Genomic DNA, 27,392 nt, shown 5'->3' with positions numbered 1-27,392 from the left:
TAATGTTTAACTGTTAATCAGTTAAACTGTTAATGTTTACCAGAAAACGAAGTCTAGGCAAACACAAAAATAGACAAGACCTGAGGACGACAGAGACAAACTGAAATTATTCTAGGAAAACCAGATTATATGGTTGCCCTACCTCCACCTCCACCTACATCCATCTCTCTCCAAAAAGGTCTCCTTTTCCCCACAGATCTGAATAAGATGGCCCATCCTCTCGCCTTATAAAAGCCCAATGCCCTTTCCAAAATGTTCGTGGATACCACAGCCTTGCATTCTCATGGTCACCTCTAGCCCTAAGTTTCTGATTCTTCTGAATTGTTTTTCACACCTTTAAAATTTTATACTTTGGTATCAAGTGAAATTCAACTCCTTTCCTAATTTCTAAACAACAACAACTTGTGTAGCTGATGAGTGACAAATTTGGTTATTGAAAAGGGAGGGATGAACTTGTGTTCCAAGTAACTTATAACTGAATATTTATATCCTTGTTTCCCACATTCCCTGGGGCCCTCTTTCATGCTGCTTGCTCATTCTTTCCCTTCTGCCTCCTCCTTCAGAGCTCCCACCCCATTCATCCCATTTTCTTCTGTAGAGTGATTTATCACTCTCTAGGCTTGTACTCAAAACTCAGCCCCAGGCCTCCCTTTGAGTTGAGAAATGCCTTGAAATTAACACTGACAGGGATGTTTCAAATGAAAAACTAGACAAAGGCTGTTGACTGATTTCTTTCCTAATTTCTGCAAGGTAAGTAGGAATTTGTGTGTGTGTGTGTGTGTGTGTGTGTGTAGAGAGTGAGAAAAAGAGAAACAAAGATGCAAGTTTATAAATGTGTAGAACTATATACATGTGTGTGTGTATATATGTATGTATGTATTTATATTACTCTTCCAAAACATTTCCTTAGCCTGTAGGTTTAGATGAAGTCACATTAATATTAACACTTACATTTCATGGGCTCATAATACCTCTTTGCAGGACATCAGCCTCAAAGTCACTCTAATTTTATCTGGGTTCCCTGAGATTTTATCACACAGAAAAATCTGCCCTTTTTAGGGTGCTGCTCTGATTCTGCCAGGGACCATCATCCCCTGTGAGCATCCATTGATGACCATGTTTTCTGGGCATCTAGTTCCTTCTGGTGCTTTGTCAGTTCCTGAGATCACTAAATAGTGGAGATGGGCCCAGCACAGTGATGTGTCTAACTTAAAGGTAGGGCAAAAGCTGTTCTCCCAAACCCTGTGTTTCAGCTCCTCACCTGGACATCTAAGCTGCATATCTCATGGCTCACTGATTTTATGACCCTGTTTATAGGCATCTGGCTAACAAATTCCTCTAGACAGCTTCTCTCAACACCCCCACTTCTATGTAGATCAGTTGCTATAGATACATGTGAGCTCTCGACCCCATGCACAGATAGGTACAAAATCTCAATTTAGGTTCATATGGAAACGAGACCCCGTGCATATTTTGCTTTTTTATTTTTTTTCTAGAGTTTCACATGCCATCAAATGTAAGATTTACTACTGGTGAAGCAGGAGGGCAGGGTAGAGAGAAAAAAAACACCACATTAAGCTCATATTTTTATTGTAAGATGTACTTTCATTTCAGAAACTTCCAAGTTAAAAAAAAAGACCTTAAAATTGAAGGAAGAAGTATAATTTAGTAGAATTTAAAAACAAATTATTTTAGTATTTTCCTTTTGAATTTGTGAATCTTTTTTTCAAAAAAGTCTTATGTTTTGCCATAAACTTATAAATTCAATGTGTATACAGGAATCATAGAATTTTAGAGCTAAAGTAAATCTCCTTATTAAAAAGTTTGGACCGAGAGAAGCTGGTGATATCTTGAAGGAACAGAACCTAGTATGATTGAATAGGTGGTGATCAGTTTTCCTGCCTCTCCATCCATACCATTTTGTCCAAAGAGGGAAAATATGCATTTAAAGTGTTCACCTTGAGGCCAGTCTGGACAACATAGCGAGATCCCCATTCCTACACAAAATTAAAAATATTATCTAGGTGTAGTGGTGCACACTTGTAGTCCCAGTTTTGTTGGGAGGCTGAGGTGGGAAGTGAGCTATGATCACACCATTGCACTCCAGCCTGGGTGACAGAGCTAGAGCCCATCTCTAAAAATAAAGAAATAACATGTTTATCTTATTATGAAATTTGTTAATAATCAGTTTTGCAGTCATTCTGTTTACTGAAAGAAGTGAAACATACACTTATTAATCCTTTGGAAGTTGAACCATCTGCAGTTTGACAAGAGTAGTTGGGAAATATTTTTGTTTTACTAATTTAGTAGAATAGCTGTAACCAAAAGCAATAGTTTACACATATTGAGTATGTCTTATAAACAATGTTGAATTGTTTTTATTAAAAATAACACATAAGCTTTTGGGTATATTTTACATAATGAAATAAATGTAACGTTACATAAAAATCAAAGGCTATTTCTGTCAGATTTACACATGAAATTAAAAATATTAGGTCATCTAATTATCCTGGGTTTTAGCTTTCCCCTTCACTTTCCTGACAGATATTAAATAAACATGGTCTAAAGGAATTCACTGTAAAATTATTAGTATGAATAGAAGAGCTCTGTAATGTTGAAGGATATAACAATAAATAAAGACTAATGAGTTTTTTTCTTTCTTGGTAATAAGCAATAGGAAAAACGGCAGGAAAAAGGCCGGATTAATAATACCAACAGAAAAATAACTAGAATGAATGTTATACAAATAGGAATTTCATTTGATTGCAAGAAGCAGCACCTGTAGTAACAGTAACTTAAATTAAGGAAATGTTGTGACATAAAAAAGAGACAGGCAGTGAAGGGCTAACATGGTCGTGACAACACTGAGAATAATTTTCCCTTTCTTTTCCAACCTCTTAGATGTAGGCTCCATTTCTGCAGATGCCTCATGATCAGGGATAGCTGCTCAAGTTCTCCCTATTACATCTCATGTCCTCCATCAGTTTTCAACTGCAGAGAACTGAATCTGCTCCAGCTACTTGACACACAAATGGCTCTATTCCTGTACTAAAGAGCTTCTGGAATCCTAGACAAGGCAGAAACACAAACTCTGTGTTAATATTTTGGGACTAACACCCAAAGTCACCTGAAAGAGCGGGGCCACCAAGGTAGCTACTGTCCCTTCTTGTCCCTTCTATGACCAAGAAGCTCCTTTTCTGATTGGAATGCTGTCACTCCGCTTGCTGGGTCCAGAACCTCAGAGCTCCTGCACAATGAGGGAGCTGCAATCCCAGGAAGCCACACAATCCCAAAGCTGTAATGATTGGGAATCTCATACCACAGATGCTGTCTTCAGAACCAAGCTGTTTCTGCTTCGGTCTGCACCCATGACTTCAGTGACCAGAAATGAAGACCTCAGCAAATGCTTCTTCCCAGCATAACTGGATGCTTGCCCAGTGGGGCTTGCCAGAAGGAACAACAGAAGCAACACCTCTCCATTTTGCTTTACATCTACCTTCCAAATCATCACTTGTGTACCTGAGGGGTCGAGCATTCACCGCATACAAAAGCATAGCTGCAAGAAATTGGGGGAAAGTCATTTTTAGCTTTTCAGTCTTTGAAACATAAGAAGACACTCTAGAGGGAGTTGCAATAGACAGTAAGTGTTAATTCACAATTCCGCCAAAATATTCCAGGAAGAGGGAAGGAGAAAGAAAGGGGAAGGATAAAAGGACATCCTCCTTCACTAGCTCAGTGATCTTTAAGAAACTTTTCATGAAGCCCCACTAGATGATTTTCATTTGCCCTTCATTACCTACTCTTAACTGCAGGGGAGACTGGGAAATGCAGAACTTTAGCTTTATGTGTTGCCTCCCAGAATAAAATGGGGTTTTGTTAGAAAGAAGTAAATAAACAAGATAATGAATATTTGGTGGGTAATTAATACAGCTGACCCTGGAACAGCACAGGTTTGAACTGCTTGGTCCACTTATAAGTGGATTTTCTTTCACCTCTGCCACTCTGAGATAGCAAGACCAATCCCTCCTCTTCCTTCTCCTCCTCAGCGTGAAGCTGGTGAATATGAAGACCTTTAAGATGATTCACTTCCACTTATGAATGGTAAATATATTTTCTTTTCCTTATTATTTTCACAATAACGTTTTATTTTCTCAAGTTTCTCAAGTTTGTTCTATTGTAGAAATATAGCAGACAAGATAATACATATAACACAAAAATCTGTGCTAATCAACTATTTATATTAACAGTAAGGCTTTTGGTCAACATTAGGCTATTAGTAGTTAAGTTTTTGGGGAATCAAAAGTTTTATATGCATTTCTGAATGCATGGAGAGAACAACATGGGACTTAGGTTGGTGCCTTAATTCCTATGTTGCTCAAGAGTCAACTATGGTTTCAGCTGAAGCCTGCTCTTTTTTTCTCAATGTCTATACTCATCCTTCTTTTCTTACATAGAACACCTCGCCCCTTTCCTATGAACATACCCCAAAGTCTCATCCAAGCAATGCACCTAACTCAATATCCAGGATTACTGGGTAAAATGTACCCCTCTCTATTCCATCTAGATGTGGTTTCTTGTGATCCAGTAATGTATAAAAATAGAAAAAAAATATTTGCTGCCGGAACATCATAATGGAGAAACAGTAGGATAGGAATGATTGAGCTCTTCTTTTCAGAAAGTGGTAATGGGAGCATTCTTCAGTTCCATAGCAATTATGAAATCCTGCTGGGCAGGATTATCAAGACCCCCTGGCCTGGCAGAGCAGTTAGCTCATCTGGAAGCTCTATGCTCCAGGAGGTTTCTGTCTTACTAGCTTTATACTGAGTTCTGTCTTTTATAGGATGCAATTAAAAGTCAGTAGCCAACATAGACCAGCAGCTACAATTTTTCTACATTTTCCATTGTACAACAGCTTTATACAGCCTGCCTTCCAAAGTACAAGTTTGGAAGTACAAGGTGAAAGTTTGATCATAAGTTTGCCACTGCATTACAAGGGACAATGTTCCAAATGTTAACAGGTGGATTCTTACTGCTCACAGCACGGCTGCCTTCACCATACAAATACAACTACAAATGTTTACAATGCATCTAAGTGAAAACTATCTACTGAGCTTTATCATGAAATATAAAAGATTTAAGTAAATAGAATAAAAAGAAGTCCCTGAAAGGGAAAACTGAAATTTATAAATGCCAATTTCTCCCAAGTATAGGTTTAATACAATTCAAATTCCAGCCCTCACATTCTAGCATGATTCTTTGAAACTCAACAAAGTGATTTAAAGCCTACCTGTTAGAAAGAAAGCATAAGAATGAACAAGAAAATGCATGAAAAAAGAAAAGAGGATACTTGCTACACAGGAACTTGTCCCTGAATGTTGATAGCATTATTCATAATAGCCAAAAGCTGAAAACAACTCAATTGTCCATCAACAGGTGAAAAGATGAACAAAATGTGGCATATCCATACAACAGAATATTATTCAGCCATGGAAAAAAAGAGTGAAATATTAATACATGCTACAATTTCAATGAACCTCAAAAACATTATGCGAAGTGAGAAAAGTCAGACACAAAAAGTCACATTTTATATGACTCCTTCAGTATAATATATCCAGGATAGGCAAATCCATAGAGACGGAAAGCAGATTAGAGATTACCAGGGAGTGAGAGAAAGGGGAAATGGAGTGTGATTAATGGGTATAGGGCATTTTAAGGGATGGTAAATATTTTGAAACTAGAAAGATCTGGTAGTTGCATAATATTATGAATACACTATATACCACTGAATTGTATACATTAAGATGGCTAATTACAGGTTATGTAAGTTTCACCTCAATAAAAATAAAAGAAGACAAAAGAAATGAATATGGGGCTGGGCACAGTGGCTCATGCTTACAGTCCCAGCACTTTGGGAGGCCGAGGCGGGTGGATCATGAGGTCAAGAGATCGAGACCATCCTGGCCAACATGGTGAAACCCCCTCTCTACTAAAAATTCAAAAATTAGCTGGGTGTGGTGGCATGCTCCTGTTGTCCCAGCTACTCAGGAGGCTGAGGCAGGAGAATTGTTTGAACCTGGAGGGTGGAGGTTGCAGTGAGCTGAGATCACGCCACTGCACTCCACCTGGCGACAGAGCGAGACTCTGGAAAAAAAAAAAAAGGAAATGAATATGGAGGATAAACAATATCATTTTTAGGGACATGAAGCACAATTCGCAAACATCACTTATGTTGCTATATCATTGGCTAAAACGTTGAGATATGACTACATCTAAGTTCAAGAGAAGTTGGGAGATGCAGTCCCTAGCAGCATGATTACAAATACAACCAAAATATATTGCCAAAGTATTGTTCTGTGATATTACATAAAGAAAGAAAGAAAATTATGCAAGGAGATAATATCCCATCATTTGTCTTTGTAACTTGCTAAAAGCAACAAGGAACAATGAATACACATGAACATTTTGGCTATTTCCCATTACTTCCTTAGATCTGTACACATCCTAGGCATATGTTCTGCCTTCCAGGTGAATGCTGGCAAGAGTTTTACTCAATATTTTTTTCACAGTAAACATTTCTGGCTTTCAGTATCTGTCTCCTCGTTTCCTGTTACCTGACTGTTGAATCAACACCAGATAGTTTATTTTGTGTCATGACAGTGCCTCAATTCTGATATTGATCAGTGAGTATAAAGGCTAAGATATGGCATCAATGAGACTCACACATAGTGATTTAAATGGGATAATATTTTCCTCTCTCTCTTGCAGGAGAGTCTGGGGTCAGGCAGGGTTTACTCATTTGGTCATCTAGTGACCTAAGATGAAAACTCAACATGCATCTTTCACCACTGGGTCTAAGCAGCTGCTCTAGCTTTCCTAATTCCTGGGGTTGAATTCACTGACAGCATGTCTGCGTGTCAGTCAATGAGGACAGGGAAAACAGGCGTGAAGATGCACCTTCGTGTTCAAGGACCCAAGGCAAAACTGGTACCTGTACCTTCTGCTCCAAACCATTGGCTGAGACCTAGTCACGTGGTCATAATTATCAGGGACAGAAGCTGAAAAATGATAGTAGTAGCATCACCACATGACCACCAGAATAGTGGAAGGCATCAATTAATAAAGGGAAGAAAGATATAATGGATATTAAAACACAGGAACAGTCTTTAACGTAGTATGAATGTAAAGTTTCTAGAAAAACAATGAAAAGGATAGAAAAAATATGCAACTTTCAACTGGTAGAGAGAAAAAGTGGAATGACAGAAAATTACCATCAGTCTTGCTGACATCAAGAAAGGAAAAGAAGAGCAACACTGAAGAGCTTGGAAAAATGAAAAATCCCAAATAATCATAAAAACAAATCTAAATATATCAGTAATTATAATTAACATAACTACACCAAAGCTTTAGCTTTAAAACAATGATTGAGAAACAGAGTGAAAAAAATCTCTTAAATGCCATTTAAAAGAGAAACAGTTAAGACATCAAAATTGAAAAGAGTTGAAGGTAAAGGGTAAAGAATAATACAGCAGGTAAGTATTAAACAAATAGCAAGCTAATTTACCTATGTTAATAGCAACCTAACGAAACTTTAAGGCAAACAGTTTTAATAGAAATAAAACTCCAACAGCTTCAAAATATCAAAGGCTTAATTCACTGGGAAGATATTTAAAAGTTAAATTTGTATGAACCTAACAATTTAGCTTCAAAATGTATACAAAAGCAAATATTGAAGGAACTACAAAGAGAATCGTCAAAGCTATCATTTCAGGCTACCCTCTTGGTAATTGATAGATCAAGGAAACAAAATCCAGTGATGGTTCAGGTTTTGACCAACATAATTAGCATGCTTAGTTTAATGGACTTAGGAAAAATTTCATGATTCCGTGAAAAAGCCAAGTCACTGAAGAATAACAGTGTCATCGCATGCATAACATTATAGGAAGCTCAAAAACTTGCAAACCCAGCATACAAAAAAGGGATTTAGAAATTCAAGTATATGGGCTAATACTATAAAGAAATTTTTAAAAAATTAAAAGTAAGAAGTTTTAATTTTAGGTTGTATCTACTTATTTTCCATTATGAAAAATGGAGTCATTTGCAAGGCTCCAAACATTAATGTTCTATTCTACAAGCGCATGTGAGAGAGCGCATGTGAGAGAGCGCATGTCCTGTCTTGTATAGCAGTAGGCTTTACCAAATTTTAAGAAAATAAAGCCACAAAATATTCCAAGACTAGTCTTCAGGTGGCTTGTATTTCTGTAGAATACCCAAGTGATTGGCAAATGTCAGCAAGTGGGTCATTGCTAATAGATTCTTGAACTCCTGCTCTGGGACAGTGCCTTCTATTCCCTACGCAAGGAAAATGAGAAAAGCCTCATCTCCAAAAGATGAAAATCTCAAGAAGAAATTTGGGTAAGATCAGTTTTTATGGCGTGTATGAATGTAAATTTATGAGTCTGAATGATAGCGCTCATGTGTGAAGAGTATTGTCTTCACTGTGAAGGTGTCCCAACTCCACATGGCTTTGGATCTACTGGGAGCAGCAAACACCACGGCACTGGAAGTCTAAGAAAACTATATTGTCCCAAGATATGGTACCACTCACCAGTATCCTGCCTAACAATCAAATCCCTTTGCATATTCTTTAAAAAAACAACTGAAATAACTTTTCATATTCTTTGCTAATAACCTAAGCATTGGTTAAGATCTAATCTGAAGTGTCTTTGCCATGTAGAGTCTCACTTTTACAAATTCGAAAAGACATTTTTTAAAAACATCTGATAAATTCTACTACACAGAATAAATTATTTGAATTTAAAAACATCATAAAGTCAAAAGACAAATGGCCAGTAGAAGAAGTACTTGCAATTTATATCAAAGGCAAAAGGTTATTCTTTGTAATACATATAAACCTCCTAGAAATTGAGAGAAAAAGACCTACAGCCCATTTGGAACAATGGGCAACGTATATGAATATATAATTCACAGAGAAAGAGATGCACGTGGCTCCTAAACACATAAAAAATGCTCAAGACAACTGATTATAAGAATAATGCAGGTTGGGCACGGCAGCTCACGCCTGTAATCCCAGCACTTTGGAAGGCCAAGGCAGGTGGATCACCTGAGGTCAGGAGTTCAAGGCCAGCCCGGTCAACATGGCAAAACCCCGTCTCTACTAAAAGTACAAAAATTAGCTGGGCATGGTGGTGCATGCCTGTAATCCCTGCTACTCAGGAGGCTGAGGCAGGAGAATTGCTTGAACATGGCAGATGGAAGTTACAGTGAGCCGAGATTGTGCCACTGCACTCCAGCCTGGGCAGCAGAGTGAGACTCCATCTAAAAAATAAAAAATAAAAATAAAAAAAAGTAAATTTTTTAAAAACCTGCCAAACCTGCCATTACCATATTCACCTGTCAGAATGCCAAAATCCATTAAATCTGACAGCACACCCTGTTGGCAGGCTGTGGGAAAACAAGGTCTACCACACATTGCTGAAAGGAGCACAGAGCAGTATTACCCCATGGAGAAGTTTCTCATTATCAATCACAATTAGCAAATGCATATCATCTTTGACTCAGAAATTTCACTTCTGAGGATTTTTCCTACAGATAAACCCATACACACATAGTTTAGTCCATACACATTTTTGTCATAGCAAATAATTAGAAAGAACCCAAGTCTCATCAAATAAGGTTTCTGTTCAGTGCTAACAAAATTTAATGTAAGTCACTTTATAATTTTTAGTTTTCTAGTGTCCATTTTAAAAAAGTGAGAAGACTCAGGTATAATCTATTTTAATAATATATTTTATTTAGCCCATATAGCAAAAGTCTTTTCATTTCAATTAGTCATCAATATAAAAATTGTGAATGAGATATTTTGCATTCCATTTTCACATAATACAGTGTATTATACTCATAGCAAATCTCTATTAGCACTAGCCACATTTCCAGGATTCATAACTCCATATGACCAGGGGCAGCCCAGGCCTAGTTAATAAATACACGATTAATCTTAGGATGGGTCTCCCAGAGCGTGAAATCTGTGGGAAAAACTTAAGTGCAACTATCATCAGAAAGGTAATTCCAGGGAAGCAGCAGTGAGAAAAAAGTAAAGTTAGGCAAGAAAGAAGAAAGAGTAAAAGGAAGGAGCTTTATGAAGTCAGCACCACTTGGTGTTAAGGTGTCTGCAGGACACTGAATCCTGTGGGGATCTTCCAGTATCATGTACGTCAGGTCAGTTCCCGGTGGCCAGGGAAAGGAGGAACGGAGAGAAATCTATCCATAAGCTCCTGTCTCTCACGGGGCAAAAGTTTGGCAAAAAATGTTGCAGAAGAGGTAGAGACCCAGGGAAGTGCCTGGAATTAAAGCCACACCTCCACACTCTTCTGCAACATCCTGGGCTTCAGCTAAGCCAGAAGCCTGGTGCAGGAAGGGTCAGGAGAGGTGTTAGGGAAGGCACCTTTAGATTGTGCCCTCATGAATTTCACTGGACGACAGTTAGCAACGTATATGAATATATACGTAGTGAGACTAGGATTGGAAAAAGTGGACCAAGGCTCCAGAGACAAGTGAAACCAAGAGGATCAAAGCAATTCATAAGAGATGTATGGCTCGACCGCCTCATGGAACGATCAGCAGCTGCAAAGGCAGGATGAGGAATGCTCCATCAATACTGACATAGAAACATCTCTCTAACACATGCCTCATGTGAAAAAAGCAAAGTGCCAAAGAGTGCATACAGTATGCTACACTTTGTGGATGAAAGGCGGGGAATAAAAATCACCTTTGTATTAACTTATTTTTGCATGAAGAATTGCTGGAAGGCTGGACACAGTGGCTCACGCCTGTAATCCCAGCACTTTGGGAGGCCGAGGCGGGTGAATCATTTGAGGTCAGGAGTTCGAGACCACCCTGGCCAACATGGCGAAACATGGTGAAACTGCATCTCTACTAAAAATATAAAAAAATCAGCTGGCCGTGGTGGTACATGCCTGTAATCCCAGCTACTCGGGAGGCTGAGGCAGGAGAATCGCTTGAACCCGGGAGGCAGAGGTTACGGTGAGTCGAGATCGTGCCACTGCACTCCAGCCTGGGTAAGACAGTGAGACCCTGTCTCAAAGAAAAGAAAAGAAAAGAATTGCTGGAGAAAACCCAGGCACTAACAAAACTGGTTCCCTAAATGAAGAGTGAAAGAGGACTAATGGAGAAAGTGGTGGGAGGACACCTCTTAGTGGATGCCTTTTTATATAATTTTGATTTTTATCTCTCGTGACTATATTTCATAATCAGATACAATACACCTTTCAGTAAAACTATGATAAAGACATCTGGATAAGGTGGTAAGATTAGTTATTCTCAAGCACCATCTTTTGATATGTTTAGTTTCATTCATAATGTATTCACAGTTTCAAACAGTTCTTATATATTCTCTCCTTTACTGAGATTTTATTTTCTTTTTCTTTTTTTTTTTTGAAACAACGTCTCACTTTATCACCTAGGCTAGAGTTCAGTGGTGTGATCTCAGCTCACTACAACTTCCGTTTCCCAGGTTCAAGCAATTCTCCTGCCTCAGCCTCCTGAGTAGCTGGGATTATAGGCACAGGCCACCATGCCTGGCTAATTTTTGTATTTTTAGTAGAGACGGGGTTTCACCATGTTGGCCAGGCTGGTCTCCAACTCCTGATGTCAAATGATCCACCGCCTTGGCTTCTCAAAATGCTGGCATTACAGGCATAACCCACCGCACCCAGCCCTGAGATTTTATTTTCCTTCCATGTTTGGACACATCTCAGAATTGACTAGATTCAAACAGTTTAATAAAAAAGTTCAGGATCTAGGAAACAGTGAATTCTTATTCACTTGTTTGTGTTATTGTTAATTCTGCCTTGTTTTGTTTTAATCGAAAGGTAGTCGGGCTTGTTGAAGATTCTTCCACTATTATTGGACATTGACTGTTTTAGTGAAGAAGTATGAGGTCTCTACTTATGGCTAGCCAATTTTCCCAGCACCATTTATTAAATAGGGAATCCTTTCCCCATTTCTTGTTTTTGTCAGGTTGTCAAAGATCAGATGGCTGTACATGTGTGGTATTATTTCTGAGGGCTCTGTTCTGTTCTATTGGTCTGTATCTCTGTTTTGGTACCAGTACCATGCTGTTTTGGTTACTGTAGCCTTGTAGTATAGCTTGAAGTCACTTTCCTTATTCCTTATATGAAAAGTAATTCAATATGGATTAGAGACTTAAATGTTAGACCTAAAACCATAAAAACCCTAGAAGAAAACCTAGGTAATACCATTCAGAACATAGGCATGGGCAAGGACTTCATGTCTAAAACACTAAAAGCAATGGCAACAAAAGCCAAAATTAACAAATGGGATCTAATTAAACTAAAGAGTTTCTGCACAGCAAAAGAAACTACCATCAGAGTGAACAGGCAACCTACAGAATGGGAGAAAATTTTTGCAATCTACTCATCTGACAAAGGACTAATATCCAGAACCTACAAAGAACTCAAACAAATTTACAACAAAAAAACAAACAACCCCATCAAAAAGTGGGCAAAGGATATGAACAGACACTTCTCAAAAGAAGACATTCATACAGCCAACAGACACATGAAAAAATGCTCATCATCAGTGGCCATCAGAGAAATACAAATCAAAACCATAATGAGATACCATCTCAAACCAGTTAGAATGGCAATCATTACAAAATCAGGAAACAACAGGTGCTGGAGAGGATGTGGAGAAATAGGAACACTTTTACACTGTTGGTGGGACTGTAAACTAGTTCAACCATTGTGGAAAACTGTGTGGCGATTCCTCAAGGATCTAGAACTAGAAATACCATTTGACCCAACCATCCCATTACTGGGTATATACCCAAAGGATTCTAAATCATGCTGCTATAAAGACACACGCACACGTATGTTTATTGCAGCACTATTCACAATAGCAAAGACTTGGAATCAACCCAAATGTCCATCAGTGACAGATTGGATTAAGAAAATGTGGCACATATATACCATGGAATACTATGCAGCCATAAAAATGGATGAGTTTGTGTCCTTTGTATGGACATGGATACAGCTGGAAACCATTATTCTCAGCAAACTATCGCAAGAATAGAAAACCAAACACCGCATGTTCTCACTCATAGGTGGGAATTGAACAATGAGATCACTTGGACACAGGAAGGGGAACATTACACACCAGGGACTATTGTGAGGAGGGGGGAGGGGGGAAGGATAGCATTAGGAGATATACCTAATGTAAATGACGAGTTAATGGATGCAGTCCACCAACATGGCACATGTATACATATGAAACAAACCTGCATGTTGTGCACATGCACCCTAGAACTTAAAATATAATAATAATTAAAAAAAAAAAAAAAGAAGGCACCTGAAGAAACAAACAAACAGACAACAAAAAGAAGTATGAGGTCAACCTGAATTTTTTTCTCCTTGATGTGACAGAATTTTTCTACCTGGTTGACTGTAAGATTTATTGTTTTATCCTTGAAGTTCAGCAACTTCAAGAAGTTACGTCTTGGCATTTATCTTTCTGTATCAATTGTTCTTGGGTAAGGGCATGCCCTTTTGATTGACAGATTCAATCATGTTTCATACTTTGTGCTTTGTGGCTGTACATATGTTCTTGTTTCATTGGTGTCAAAAATACTTATTTTATATTTTTTGTTCCCTATTGTATTCAGTGGATTTTTTTCCTCAACATTTTATTATGGAAATTTTCATGCATACAGTAAGGTTGAAAGAATTTTACAGTGAGGAATCATTTATGTACTGCCTGGACTCCATAATTAACATTCTATAATATTTGCTTTATTATATATCTGTCCATCTAGCCATCCTTCTATGCATCTTTAGTAGATCTTATTTTATTGATGCATTTCAAAGAAATGATGCCATTACATTTCTCAATAAATATTTCAGCATGCATTTTACAAATTAGAATTTAATATGTATTTATTTTTACATTTGCAATAAAATTAACAAACAACAAATATAAAAGTCTTAATTCCATGATTTTCACAAATGCATTGATGTAGGTAACCAGATCCCTTAGCAAGATAGAAAATGCTACAATTGCCTGGGAATTTCCCTCATGTACATTTTCAGTTAATGCTTAGCTCTAGCCCTTCCCCTGACAGGTAATCACTGGTCTGCTATTTTTTTTTTTTTTTCCACCATGGATTAGTTTTGCCTATTTTAGAACTTCATGTAAAGGGAACCACAAAGTATGTGCCTCTATTTTGTAAAGTTTCTTTCATTCGGCATGTTTTGAGATTCATCCATGACATTATAGGAGTTGATAGTTTGTTCCTTTTTGTTGCTGTATGGTATTCCATTGCATAAATACCTGATGCATTTTTTAATTCATTCCCCTGTGGATAGACAAGTTGGGCTAATTCCAGTTTGGAGCTGTTATGAATAAAATTGCTATGAATAGTTTTGACATGTCTTTTTGTAGAATGCCTGGGTTGAATGGTGGTATACGTTTAGCTTAATAAGAAGCTGCTTCAACATTTTCCTAAAGTGTATTATTTCACACTGCTATCAACAGCAAATGAAAGTTCCAGCCTCTCCCCATCTTTGCTTATATCTGATGCTGTTAGTTATTTTAATTTTAGCAGCTCTGATGAATGTGGAGTGGCATTTTATCATGGTTTTAATTTGCATTTTTCTGATGAGCAATGTTGACTAAGTTGTTTCAGATGTTTGTTGGCCATTTGTATGCCTCCCTTTGTGAAATGCTTGTTAAAATCTTAGGGCCATTTTTAGTCAATTGTTTGACATTTTATTATCTTGGCTTATAGTCTTTTGTAAGATACATGCATTGTGGATATTTTCTCTCATTAATTTTCTTAATCAAATCTTTTGATGAGCAAGTTTAATTTTGATGAAGTCTAATTTATTAAATTTTTTATTTTAAAATTATTGCTTTCTTTTTTTTTTTTTTGAGGCGGAGTCTCGCTCTGTCGCCCAGGCTGGAGTGCAGTGGCCCGATCTCGGCTCACTGCAAGCTCCGCCTCCCGGGTTCCCGCCATTCTCCTGCCTCAGCCTCCCGAGTAGCTGGGACTACAGGCGCCGCCACCACGCCCGGCTAATTTTTTTTGTATTTTTAGTAGAGACGGGGTTTCATTGTGTTAGCCAGGATGGTCTCGATCTCCTGACCTCGTGATCCGCCCGTCTCGGCCTCCCAAAGTGCTGGGATTACAGGCTTGAGCCACCGCGCCCGGCCTAAAATTATTGCTTTCTTTGTCCTAAGAAACCTTTGCGTACCCGAGTCATAAAGGTATTTCCCTATATTTCCTACAAGCATTATAGTTTAGATTTACATTTAGGTTTCTAATGCATCACAAGTTAATTTTGATGTGTGCATGAGATAGGAATTGAGATTAATTTGTTTTCCATAGGGATATCAGTTATTTCACCACCATTTACTGAAAAGTTTTTTTATTCCCCCCGCATTGGATTGCTTTGGTGCTTTCGCCAAAAGTCAAATGATTATATCAGTTGTATTAGTGCAGGTCTCTTTCTCAGTTACACTTTCTGTTTCACTGACTTATCTGTCAAACTTTATGATACTGTCTTAATTACTGTGGCTTTATAGTAAGCCTTAAAGTTAGGTAGGTTAAGTACTCCAAATTTGTTCTTCAAATAGACATTGTAACCATACTCAGTCTTGTAATCCATGAGCATAGCATATCTCTTCATTTTTTAGTCTTTTAAAATTTCTCTCAGTAATGTTTTCTGGTTTACAGTGTAGAAGTCTTACTGATGGCTTGTTAAATTTTGCCTAAGTATTTCATGCTTTTTGACAGTATTGTAATGAAATTTTTAAAATTTCATTTTCCAATTATTTGCCACTAGTATATAAATATACCACTGGACTTGGTGATTAACTTTGTATCCTGCAACCTTGTTAAATTAACTTGTTAATTCTTAAGTCTTTTATGCATGTAATTAAATTTATCAATCTTTTTCTTAATGGTTCCTCAAGCTTATGTGTTGCTCATAAAGTTCTGTGTTATCCCAAGATTAGGAAAATACGTTATCACTTAAAAATATATTTTAACATCTTACATTTAGATTTTCATTCTATCTGGTATTTAGTTAAAAGTATGGCAAAGTAAGAACCTAGTCTTATGCCAGTCTAATAATTGGCATAGTTAATTGTTTCAGCACCATTTATTCAATAAGTTATCCATCTTTGAATTGGGTTTAAATAGCCATCTTTATCTTATACTAAATTACAAAGCAGATATGGGTCTGCTTCTAAAGTTTGGAGTTTGGTCTAAAGAAGTTTTTACCAATAATAAGATAGCTTTATTAATTATGATAGTTTATTTTTTAAAAATGTATTGGCTAATTCTGCACATTGACTCTTTCAGATAAACTATAGAATTAAGTTTTATGAAATACCCCATTGGAATTCTTATTGGAATTGCACTTAATATACAGATTCATTTGAGATAACTGTATGCTTTTGAATGTTAAATATTCTCTCCAAAAATATAATTTGCATGTCTCTTTTTTAGATGTTGTTTTATGACTTCAGTAGAACTTTATAATTTTTTTCACATAGGTCTATAATATTTTCATAAGTATTTTATAGTTGGTATCATCATGGAATCTTTTTATATTACATTTTCCAAATAATTGTTGGAAAACGATTTTTCATAATTTCTGTCTTCATTGATTTTACAATACAGCTGAATGTAATTGAATTAAAATAAATAAAATATAATAAAATTTTTGAATAGGCTCCTCAGATAATTTCATAGATGAAGGAAGAGAGTCTACCAGATACCAATAAATTTCCTTGTATTCAAAGAACAGTCTTTATGAAGCAGCTTGAGATTCACCTGCATTTGTACCTGTAGTTGAATAACATCCTGATATACACTAAGACTTGTGAACTTAAAAGATTTCCTTTTCCTTAAAAGCTCAGGGATCTAAAACAACTGTGTTTTCTCTATTACCTGTGTTCTTATCAAGAGAAAACAATGAACAACAATTGTTTCATTTTGGCTTATGCACTCTCATCCTTACATTACTTTTGTGACTCTGTCCTGAAGATTATAAGTTGAGTCCACCAGTTTATCAGACCTGAAGGATATTAAGCTTCTCCCGATACACCCTTACTCCATTTTTAGGAAGTAGCAGCTTCATGTGGAGGAGTGAACAACATAAGAGTTTAGAAAAATCCCAGTGAGTATGTTGATCAGATCCCTTCTTGGGCACAAAGAAACAATGCTGAATTTTAAATACTATGTCCAAATTATAGAATGATTAAATTTCTCCATTTCATATTAAGCCAAATACATTTTTTCCAGTGCTATCAAAAGGATGAATAGACAGGGAAATATCCCACCTGTGCTCCTTTAAAAAAAATGCACAACCACATTTGAATCCAGAAATACCACCCAATTTTCTAAAGCATCTCACCAGGCAGCATTTTCGCCTCATAAAACTCAATATAATAAGGCTAAATGGAATGTAGATGTCAGGGGAAAATGCTCCACCACTTCCTGCAGCCATTCAGCCATTCAGGTATTTATAAGACCTTTCCCCAAACCTTCCTAATGTGTCCTAAGCGTTCATCTATTCAGTGGGAAGCTCTTGAACCCAACAGCCCAAAGTGGGTTTAAAAAAAAAAAAAACTCACGAAGCTTTTCTGTGGCAGAAAAAGCAGATAATGTGGCTCACAATGATTGCCACTCATTGCTTTCCTTATCCTGGGAGTGAGGGCTGCCCTAATTCCAAATTGTATGGTCAAAGTCAGACAGAGATTTTAAATTTGTTTCTTGATTTAATATCCTGTAAAAATTCTCAGCTGGACATTTGTCTTTCTCTTTCATGTGTTATTCAGGGTTTATCAATATCATCATGAATGATGACCAATTATTATAAACATAATTTTTGAGTTATTTGATTAAGACTTTTAATTTTTTAGTACAAATTTCTAACATTCCTACTCACTAATGAGCCAACAGGTTAGCTCAACCTCCTGTTAATGGACCTGCAGTCATTGTCATATGTACCATGGACTGTGGTGTTTTGCTTTCAATGTTTAACTGTGGCTCCCTTGATTTGTAACTGAAACCTAAAGAAATTCACTTTGTTCTCACCTATAAGTGAGAGTTAAATGATGAAAACTCATAAACAGACACTGGTGTCTACTTGAGGGTGGAGGGTGAGAGGAGGGAGAGGAGCAGAAAAAATAACTATTGGGTACTAGGCTTAATACCTGGGTGATGAAATGCTTTGTAAAACAAACCCCCATGACCATGAGTTTACCTATATAACAAACTTTACATGTACCTCCAAACCTAAAAGTTAGACAAATAAATAAAATCATTATGACATAAAGACATTTTTCAATTACCATTTAAAAAAACAACTCATTATTAAAAATGAAAAGGTTGGTTGTTGGCAGAATTTCAAAATGATTTTTATGGAATATATTAATATGGATAAATAAATTCATCTTCTCGAAAAGAAGAAATGCATTCTGTATATATGTATTTCGCCCTTACTATGTGTGAGGCAGTCACCCTGTATTCAGGAAGCCCATTCTAGTAGGGCCTGTGATCAGGTCAAAAGTGAGTCATAGCACAATGAGGTAAGTGCTGTGGTGAAGGATGGTTTTCCTTGGAAATAGAATAAGTTTCAACTTACCAGTCCTGAGGGCTTACAGAGGGTTTCCTGGAGGAAGTTATCACCTGGATGAGGCCTGAAGATTAGCACTGAAACCTTGGAGGGGTAGGAGTTGAGAAAAGCAGAGAGAAGGGAATGTGAGCAGACCCAGATGGAGACAAGAGCTTGCCTGGCACACATGGGGATAATCATGAAGGCCCCAGGATGGAGCAAATAGACATGAGGCTGGAGAAGTATGTATGAGCTAGATCATGGAGTGCTTAGACAACACATGTGAAGGAATTCCTACCTTGAGGATAATGGGGAGGTACTAAAAGGTTTTATGCAGAGGAACAAATTTGGATTTCAGATCACTCTGGCTACAGCATGGAGAATGAATAGGCTAAGGGCTAATTAGGAAGCAGTATTCCAGTACTCTCAGACAGAGAGAGATGGTGATTTAGTAAAAGCTATGGTTCACAGGGATGATGAGCAGTGAATACTTTGAAAAATATGAAGAGGCAAAACTGACAGAAGTTGGGGAATATTGGCTATGGGGCAAGCTGGGAGAACTATCAAGGGTGACACCCATGTGTCTAGCTTTGTGGAGACATGTTTTACTTAAGATCCTAGGGCAGATTTCTTAGAAGTAAAGCATTGTCTTCAGAGTCAGACCTATATATGCTCTCAGCTCTGCCACTTGCTGGGACTGTGTGTGCACATACTTTAAGTCATTCACTCCAGTAACCGTTTTTGTTGTCTTTCAATTTTTCTTATTCTACCCCTTTGCTTTCTATTCTACCAGCTTTCTTTAGATGACAAATTATTGAACTGTATGAAAGGATGGAGTTTTGGATTCTCCCCTGAATGAGACCTGGTTAATCATTGTGTAGGCAAGTCTGTCCCTGCCTAATGCTTGGACTGGGTTCAGGGAATGCAAAACCTCATGGTCTTTCTAGACTATTGACTTCCCTCTTTACTGAATGGAGAGATGGGGAAGGTTTTAGTACTGTTAGAGTAGCTCTGAGCCTGCTTTGAAGGAGTCTTTTCTCATTCCTCTTATGTACAACTTGTTGTGGACATTATACAAAAACAAGATGGACTTCCACCCAAAATTTGGTTTACATATTAATACTGATGATACCACACATGCATTAAGAGGAGATAGAAAAGCTTATTACTTACATAATGAGCCTCTGGGGAGAGCCTGCCTCTCAAGCTGGGTTAAAAATGGCTTTGAGAAAACAGGGAAAGGAAACAGGCTTGGGATTTTTACTGTGGTTAGGGCGTAGGGCTACAGTGAGGGGTCTCACTTCAAGAAGAGGCTTGCATGCTTTTTGAAACTCCCACAGGTGCCAAAGAAGGGACCACTCAGGCTTTCTTATCAGCTTCCCAAGATGTGGAGCAGAAGAGGAAGAGGGAGGTGTAAGGCTTAAGAGTTGTCAGTAAGCATCAACAAAGGGAGTCAGACTTATTCCATGAATTTACACCCCTGAGTTGTAATCTTTCAGTTGTCTAGCACAGTAGTTCCACTTTAGAAAAATGGCTTTCAACACCCACAAAGTAGTTCTTATTTCCAAAATCAAAGTTTTTCTCTTTTCTCTAAGATTACTTCAGTGGTTTTTGTAACTCCTTAACACCTAGTTATTATGTTCCTGGGGCTACCTAAGACTCCAGCCAAGATTGTAAAGACAAGAGCCAGCCATAGACATGCAGACAGTACCCAAAGGAGGCCCCAGAACTGACTGATGCCCCCTTCCTGACTGTGGATAAGAAGGAGCATATCAGTCAGAGAATAAGTGCCAGCCTATTAGTTTGGCAAAAGGTAAGCCATACAAAGAAATTACTGGAGCCTCCATATCACTTTACCGTTAAGTGACTAATCTCTGATCTCTTTCCATGACTACATCCAGAGGGCAACTGCTGGACCAGGAAGGAAGACTCTGCCATAATGATGGGAAAAAGGAATATTGAGAGCAGCAAGGATAGGTAGAGGGGCAAACAAGGCAGCATCCACAAAGTAACCAAGTGAAGCACTGTGGCCAACCCTCCTCCCAGCTGACACGCACAGTATTCCGATCATAACAAAAATGCTTTGGGCCAAATGTAATAAATCTGCTCTTAAGTAGCAGGTAACTGAGTTTGCTGTTTTTGCTTTTAGGACTTGATATTGGGCAACAGTTTAAAAAAATTGAGATGTTTTTGAAAAGAGGCTTTGATGTGCCCCTTTCCCCTGGACTCTGCATGTACTACAAGTGCAGGTGGGAGATGGAAGGGTGGAGGGTGGAGGGGAGTAGGGTTCAGCCCAGCCCTGGGCAGCCACTGTGGATGCTGCTCCACTTCACAAGTTACAAGCAAGGCTCTTGACCTAACTCTGACTGCAGATAATGGGTGAAGTCTGAGACAAAGTGGAACAAAGGCAGCTGGATGGCTCCCACTTATTACCAGGTGATCTGTCTCGTTGATTGTGACAGGAGGGACTTACTTTTCAAAGAAAAAGGTTGGAAAACTGTTACCATGGAAAGCTCATACCAAGTCATCTGTAAGTGATATTATCAGTAAAGCTCTGGAGAGAAGACGGAAAGTGGTGGGTGTAGTACTCATGAATGGATAGCTATTCATAGGCTAAGTTGGGCTTTTAAGTCGTTTCCTTTTAATAGTAAGTCTGAATGTTAAGAACAATAAAGAAGGTGAGTAGAAAGTACAAAATACTTAGAAATAGTTGCATTAATTATTCTATATCATAAACCTGTCAAGTAGGTTATTAACTCAACTCCCTTGCTCCACCCCTTTGTCATACTTGCCTGGTAAAACCCCACTTAAGTTCAACCCAACTCCCTGTCTACTATGCACAGGCTGAATGTGGTTTGAGAAGCACACACACCCAGGCTGACTGGCCACACTTTAGTTTATGACTTTACTGAGCTCCCATCACTGCCAAGAGACCCTTACACAATTCTTGTAACATTCTTCTATCCTCCTAGGTGACAACTCACCTCTCTTTTTTCCTTAAACCTTCAATATCCCCTCCTCATCCTCAGTATCAACATGTGGTTCACTCTCATTTTGCTGAAAAAATAGAATTCGTAAGAAGAGTATTTCCTCATTCTCCTACCCCAATCTCCTAACCCATCTTTATGTGTAATGATATCCTCTGGTTCCCCGCCCATGATGATGAATTATATCCATACTGCTGTGTAGGACCAATCCTTCCATATGTAACTGGATCCCATTCCCCAGAACTCTCATAGCCATTAGTTCTGCCATCAGTCTTGCTCTCTCTATTCTACATTATCAAATTTTTTCTTTCTCCTAGATCATCTTAAATAACATAAAAATAGCTGTGTTACCTTCATGATTAAAACAAAAAGACAAACACAAACTTCTCTTGACTCCTCTAACCCCCACCTCACTTTGTGCCTTTGTAGCAAAATTCCTCAGAAACACTCTCTCGGATCAACTCCATTAATGGTTTTGCCCTCATCATTGCAGAGAAACAGCTTTCACAGTAGTCATCAATGAAATCCACATTGCCAAATCCCACAGTCAATCTTCAGTCTTCCGGTTACCTGACTAACTAGCAACGTATTGCAATATCTCCTTCCTCAAACACTTTCTTTCCTTGGCCTCTGAGACATTAATCCCCTGATTTTTCTTCCACTTCACTTTGTTTCCCTTTCAGGCTACTTTGTTGACTCGTTTTCTTATTTTCAGGCTTCAAACATAGGACCTGACTTATCCCTCTCATGGCTACTCTAATGACTTGTAAATTTCTATCTCTAGCCAACATCTCTCCCCTGAACTCCAGACTTGTGTATCCAACCTTCTATGTAGCATTTCCATTTGGATGTCTAATAGACATCTCCAAATACAGCCCTTACCTTCTCCCCTGTCCACACTAACCCTCCCCTCTCCCAGTATTTCCCATGCAGTAAATGATGCTACCATGCACCCAGTTGCTCAAGTCAAAGTGTTTGCAATCAGTTTTGAATACTCTCATCTCTCATTTTAAATGCAAGCTCTTATCAAATTCTGTTGGTTCTACCTTCAAAATGTATCCATAATCCAACCACTCTTCAACTCCTACACTGCTCTCAGGCTCCTTCAAACAACCACCGTCATGTCTTGCCTTTATTAATAATCTCTTATCTGGTCTCCATACTTCTACTCTTACAAGGCCATGGTCTCTTGACACAGTAGTCAGAGGACTTCTTTTAAAATAAAGCCGGGTCATTTTCATGATGAAAACCTTCTGGTGGCGTCTGATCTTACCAGCAATAGAATCTAAATTGCAGTCGTCCCTTATAAGATTCTACATGATCTGGCTCCTGTCTACCTACCACTGATTTCCTCACTCACTGTTCTCCATGCACACTGGCCTCACTGTAATTCTTTGACAAGACCAACCATGCTCACAATTCTAGGCTGTTGCATTGGCCAGGGCTCTTTTCCCCTAGATACTTACAGGGTTTATGCTCTCGTTTCATTGAGGGTTTTATTCAAATGTTCCTTTCTAACAGAGACTTTATCTGACCACCATATGTAAATTATTCCAATCCATTCTTTATCCTGCCTTACCTTTTTTCACTGTGCTAACTTATGTTGTGTCCTATATGTATTCGTTTCTCCCTTTCTCATCTGTCACTAGGCTGTAAGATCCACAAGAGTCTGCTTCTTTTTTTCATCGCTGTATGTTTTTCACGTAGTAGACTTTTCATAAATATTTGTCAAATGGGCTAATGAAGGAATGAATCAGATATTATGTTAGGATCTTCCATTCACTGGGTATCTCAGTTATTGTTGTGATTCTAATCCCATTCTGGGGTTACAAGATTCTCAGCCTTATGCTGTGCCAGAAAATGAAGGATAAGGTCATTGGTGGTTAACATACTGATATGTGATGCTGTTGCTGGCATTGCTTCTAACTCCCATCTATCTGCTTCCTGCACCTCACAAATATTCTGCACAGAAGACATGAAGCCAAGACTCAAAATTTATAAGGACCATCCTTTTTGGATATTGCATTGTAGCTAGACTAATCTCTACCAGCATTGCCTGCCTCCTTCCCATTCCTATAGGAAGATCAAACCTTCTTAGGAGAAGCCATACCCAGCTCACCACTCAAAGAATTTCCATCCCACTTCTCTATGGAATTGTCAAGAAAATCTTCTCACCGAAGCTGGGGAAGTAAGGTTGTCCTTTCCTCCTAGCTGTGGGCATGTCTCACTGATGCCAGAGTTTGGAGGAGAGAGGACCAGTAGAAGAAATCAGAGATATAGGAGAATGTAGCTAGAGCTTTAGTAGCGAGCTTCCTTCCTTTCCTATAAGAAATGAATATTTTCAGAAATGTATAATGGAGACAGTGAGGTTGTTCTGAAGCTCCCAGGAAAACATAAAAATAATAGTACTGTAAATGAGCTAATTCTAATAAAGGAATTGTTATTTGCCTGAAAAAAAGAATATCTTGTTGGGTTGCTCTCACTACAGTCAAAGCAGGGAATATTTTATATGATATTAATCTCTGAGGCTCCAGAGAGTTTATAGATGACACTGAACATCAAAGCAGTGTTATCACTTAGTTTTTCATGGCCAAGACATGCATCTCCTAAGCTTGATGGCATTTTGTGTTAGAAGTCATCTGAAAAATTACTAGTCTACCTCCCTGGGACAACTCTTTATCAATTGCTCTTAGAATGCACTTCTAAGAGCTGAATCAGTCCAGTTCTTGGCAAAAGTTGGAATGCAACCCTTAACAATTCATTTGTGATAACAATTGGGAATAGAAGAAAGGAGTTGAGTGGCAGTTGTTTGTTTTCAGGACCACAACATAAACTCTTCGGTGAGTACAAAAAATAGCTTTAATTTCTCCTCTTTCAGGAGAAAAGACATAGTTAGAACATCAAAGATGTTGGAATTAGGAAGACATTGATCCAATTAATTTTGCAGCCACTTGTTATATCTTCTTGGGTAAGTTTCCTGACCCTTCTGAACATCCATGTTCTCATCTATAATATGGAATTAATAATGTAGTCTACATAATGGTGTTATTATCAGATTGAAGTGAGATCATTAAAGTGCTGACGACGAGCCTGTCATGTAGCTCATATTCAAAGGCTAGTTATATGCACTATCAGCTATTGCCACAATGATGCTGCATCACAAACCACCTCCAAACTCAGAGGCTTACGATGACTCTCATATATTCTTTTGTTTAAAAGTCTGCAGGTTGATTTTATTATTACACTATGGACTTAAATGAACAGCTCTGCTCCAACCTGTAGGTCAGCTGGACTTGGCTCCAGCTGCTGGTTGGGTTCAGTTTTGTTCCATGAGTGTTTACTCCAGGGCCAAGGTTAAGAAACAATAGCTATCTGAGTCATACTCTTCTCATGGTGGGTCACCAGAGAACCAAGAAAGCCGAAAGACACCAGCACATTTGAGGCTTCAGCTCGCATCATCTCTGCTAATATGTACTGGTCAAAGCAAGTTACATGGCAACCCCAACATCAGTAGAGTGGGTTAATTCCACCCACAGCAGGATGGGGAAGGAAGTGCACATTTGCTAAACAATAATGTCAACTACCCCACTATAATAATAATGATGATAATGATTGCCAAGTAGAAAAATAATCATTGATTCTTTCTGCTGATTTTGTTTGACTGCCAATTAATTCTCTGCTAGTGATTGTCTTAGCTATTTTCCCAAGCAATGTTAAGTTTTTCCCAACCATATGTGACTTCGATGTGTGGTTTTAAAGAATGACTTTAAAGACAATTACCTGAGTCGTGCAAATCCTTTCCATCAGCTTGGGAATAGACAAATAGAGAACTAAATGAGTCACCAAATGCAACTCATTCCTTAATGTACACTGACTAACTCATGGTGTTGGCACCTCCTTGGACATCTCTGAGCCTTGGTTTTCCTTATTTGAAAATGAAAAGATGTTCTCTTAAGCTCCTCCTAATTTATTAAGTATTTTCCATAAATGAGAGAACTTTTTCTTTATACCCGCGAGTATATTTTGTTTTATACTTGTCTTATGCATTTTAAGTAAAACAGACAAGCATTTAATGCAGTCAATTGACATTAATTTGAGGGGAAGCTAAGATTAAATGCCAAATTCAGTTCAGCCACAAAATAGCTCATGGACGATGGAAGTGATCCGCAAAATGCATTTCCTTGGCCTTTGCTGTGATGAATAGATGACTTGAAGAGGACAGTTCAACCTAAAACCAGGAAGAACATCTTAGGTATTCCTTTCTAGAATTATAAATGCAAAGCACACAGGGTGGAGGTAGGGGAGATGGCTATAAAATTTAAAGGAAAAAAGAAGGCATTTGTCAGATGCTATTTGGCAATATAATCTTACTCTCTGTCATTTATTTAAGGCTTTCGGGAAGGAAGAGAAGGCCCCTGAACCATCCATGGATGGCAGTTATCAAGTCTACAGAAACATCAAATGAAAGATTATTTTACCAAGTTTTATCATCTCTACTCAAACACTCTACTGGCAAGTAAATCAGAAGAAATGGGCTAAAGCTACAACATGAAAAATATAAGTTAGGCATGCAGGGAAGTTTCCTATCTTAGAGGGTTGGTACGTATTGTTAAATATCTTGAGGTTATTTGACAGCTTTTCCTTCCAAATCTCTCTGTGGGGAGTGGTGAGGGAGGGAGAGAAATGACTGACGTTTATTGTTAAGAAGGAGCTGGAAGTCTCATGCATGGTATCATATTAACATCACATAAACTCAGCCAGGGACATATTAAGAACCTTATATATTCAGAAAAGAATTCAGGATTGTTTGAGTTGGACACATTATCCCCCAAGGAAATGCTGTTAGGAAATGGTGGAATTGGTCTTAAGCCTAGCCTCTGATTTTCCACATTATCACATTTTGATTTTTAAGATACACACCTAGATTTGGAAAGTTTTATTGGCTATCGGACAAGCAGGGAGATAGACAAAATTAATGCTCACAAAGTCCTTTTCAGTCCCAGACATCTGTGAGTCTATGATATACAACAAATTATTTCCTCTGCAAATCCAAACCATAGGCTACATAGTACAAATTTTTTCCTTGTTTTCAGCTGTCAGCTACTTGACTGCCCCTCACCGCCACTTTGCAAGTCTTGATTGCCAAGCATTTATTTTCTTTTTCCAGTTTGTCTGGAAGACAGAATGCCTCAGGAAGGGATTGTTGGGTTTTTCATATAAAGCACATGAAATATCTGTAATTATGGATTACATTTTTGTACCCAGTATATGGCTGAAAGGAGTCCTGTGATAGAAACTTTTAGAAGATAATTGAATGTGTCAGCTGCATCAAGAAATTATGTACTTGCTTCACTTCGACAAACTGTAATAAATAGCCTATTGTCTGGAGAGTTTGCTTGGCATTTTCTTTTGCATTACAAAATTGTGCTAGTCCTTGTCACTGAATTTTTGGTTAACAACTCATAGAAACCCTTTGAACTAGAATTCATCTGTAGATACCAGTTACTGTGCATAGCTACCTGGAAAACAACAGATTTTAGTAATTCAACACTTCATTTCTACTATTACCCCAGACAAAGAATATGTGTATTTTTTAACCAAATTTACTTGGTTAAAAGCAAGAAATGTCTTATGCTGAGTGGCAATTAGCATTTCTCCATCTGAATAATGAAGTGAGAGAAAAAGCATTTATTCTTTATTCTTTATGTTTCCAATTGTGTCTTCG

At 38.0% G+C, this 27,392-nt stretch overlaps 1 long non-coding RNA gene across 2 annotated transcripts; it reads left to right on the top strand.

The window, feature by feature from the left end:
* The first annotated feature begins 2,128 nt into the window (after positions 1-2,128).
* Positions 2,129-27,051, top strand: LOC116268675. 2 transcript variants are annotated; one of them, XR_004185008.1, is made up of 3 exons: positions 2,129-3,640; positions 4,047-4,101; positions 26,058-27,051. It is a non-coding gene; the product is annotated as an uncharacterized LOC116268675 (long non-coding RNA). The 2 variants fall into 2 exon arrangements; XR_004185007.1 differs by having other exon boundaries at positions 2,132-4,101.
* Positions 27,052-27,392: the final 341 nt, after the last annotated feature.

The sequence above is a fragment of the Papio anubis genome, chromosome 7, assembly GCF_008728515.1.
Source record: "Papio anubis isolate 15944 chromosome 7, Panubis1.0, whole genome shotgun sequence".
NCBI lineage: Eukaryota > Metazoa > Chordata > Mammalia > Primates > Cercopithecidae > Papio > Papio anubis.
Note: the sequence above shows the minus strand (reverse complement) of the source record. Positions and strands in the feature narration are given on the sequence as shown.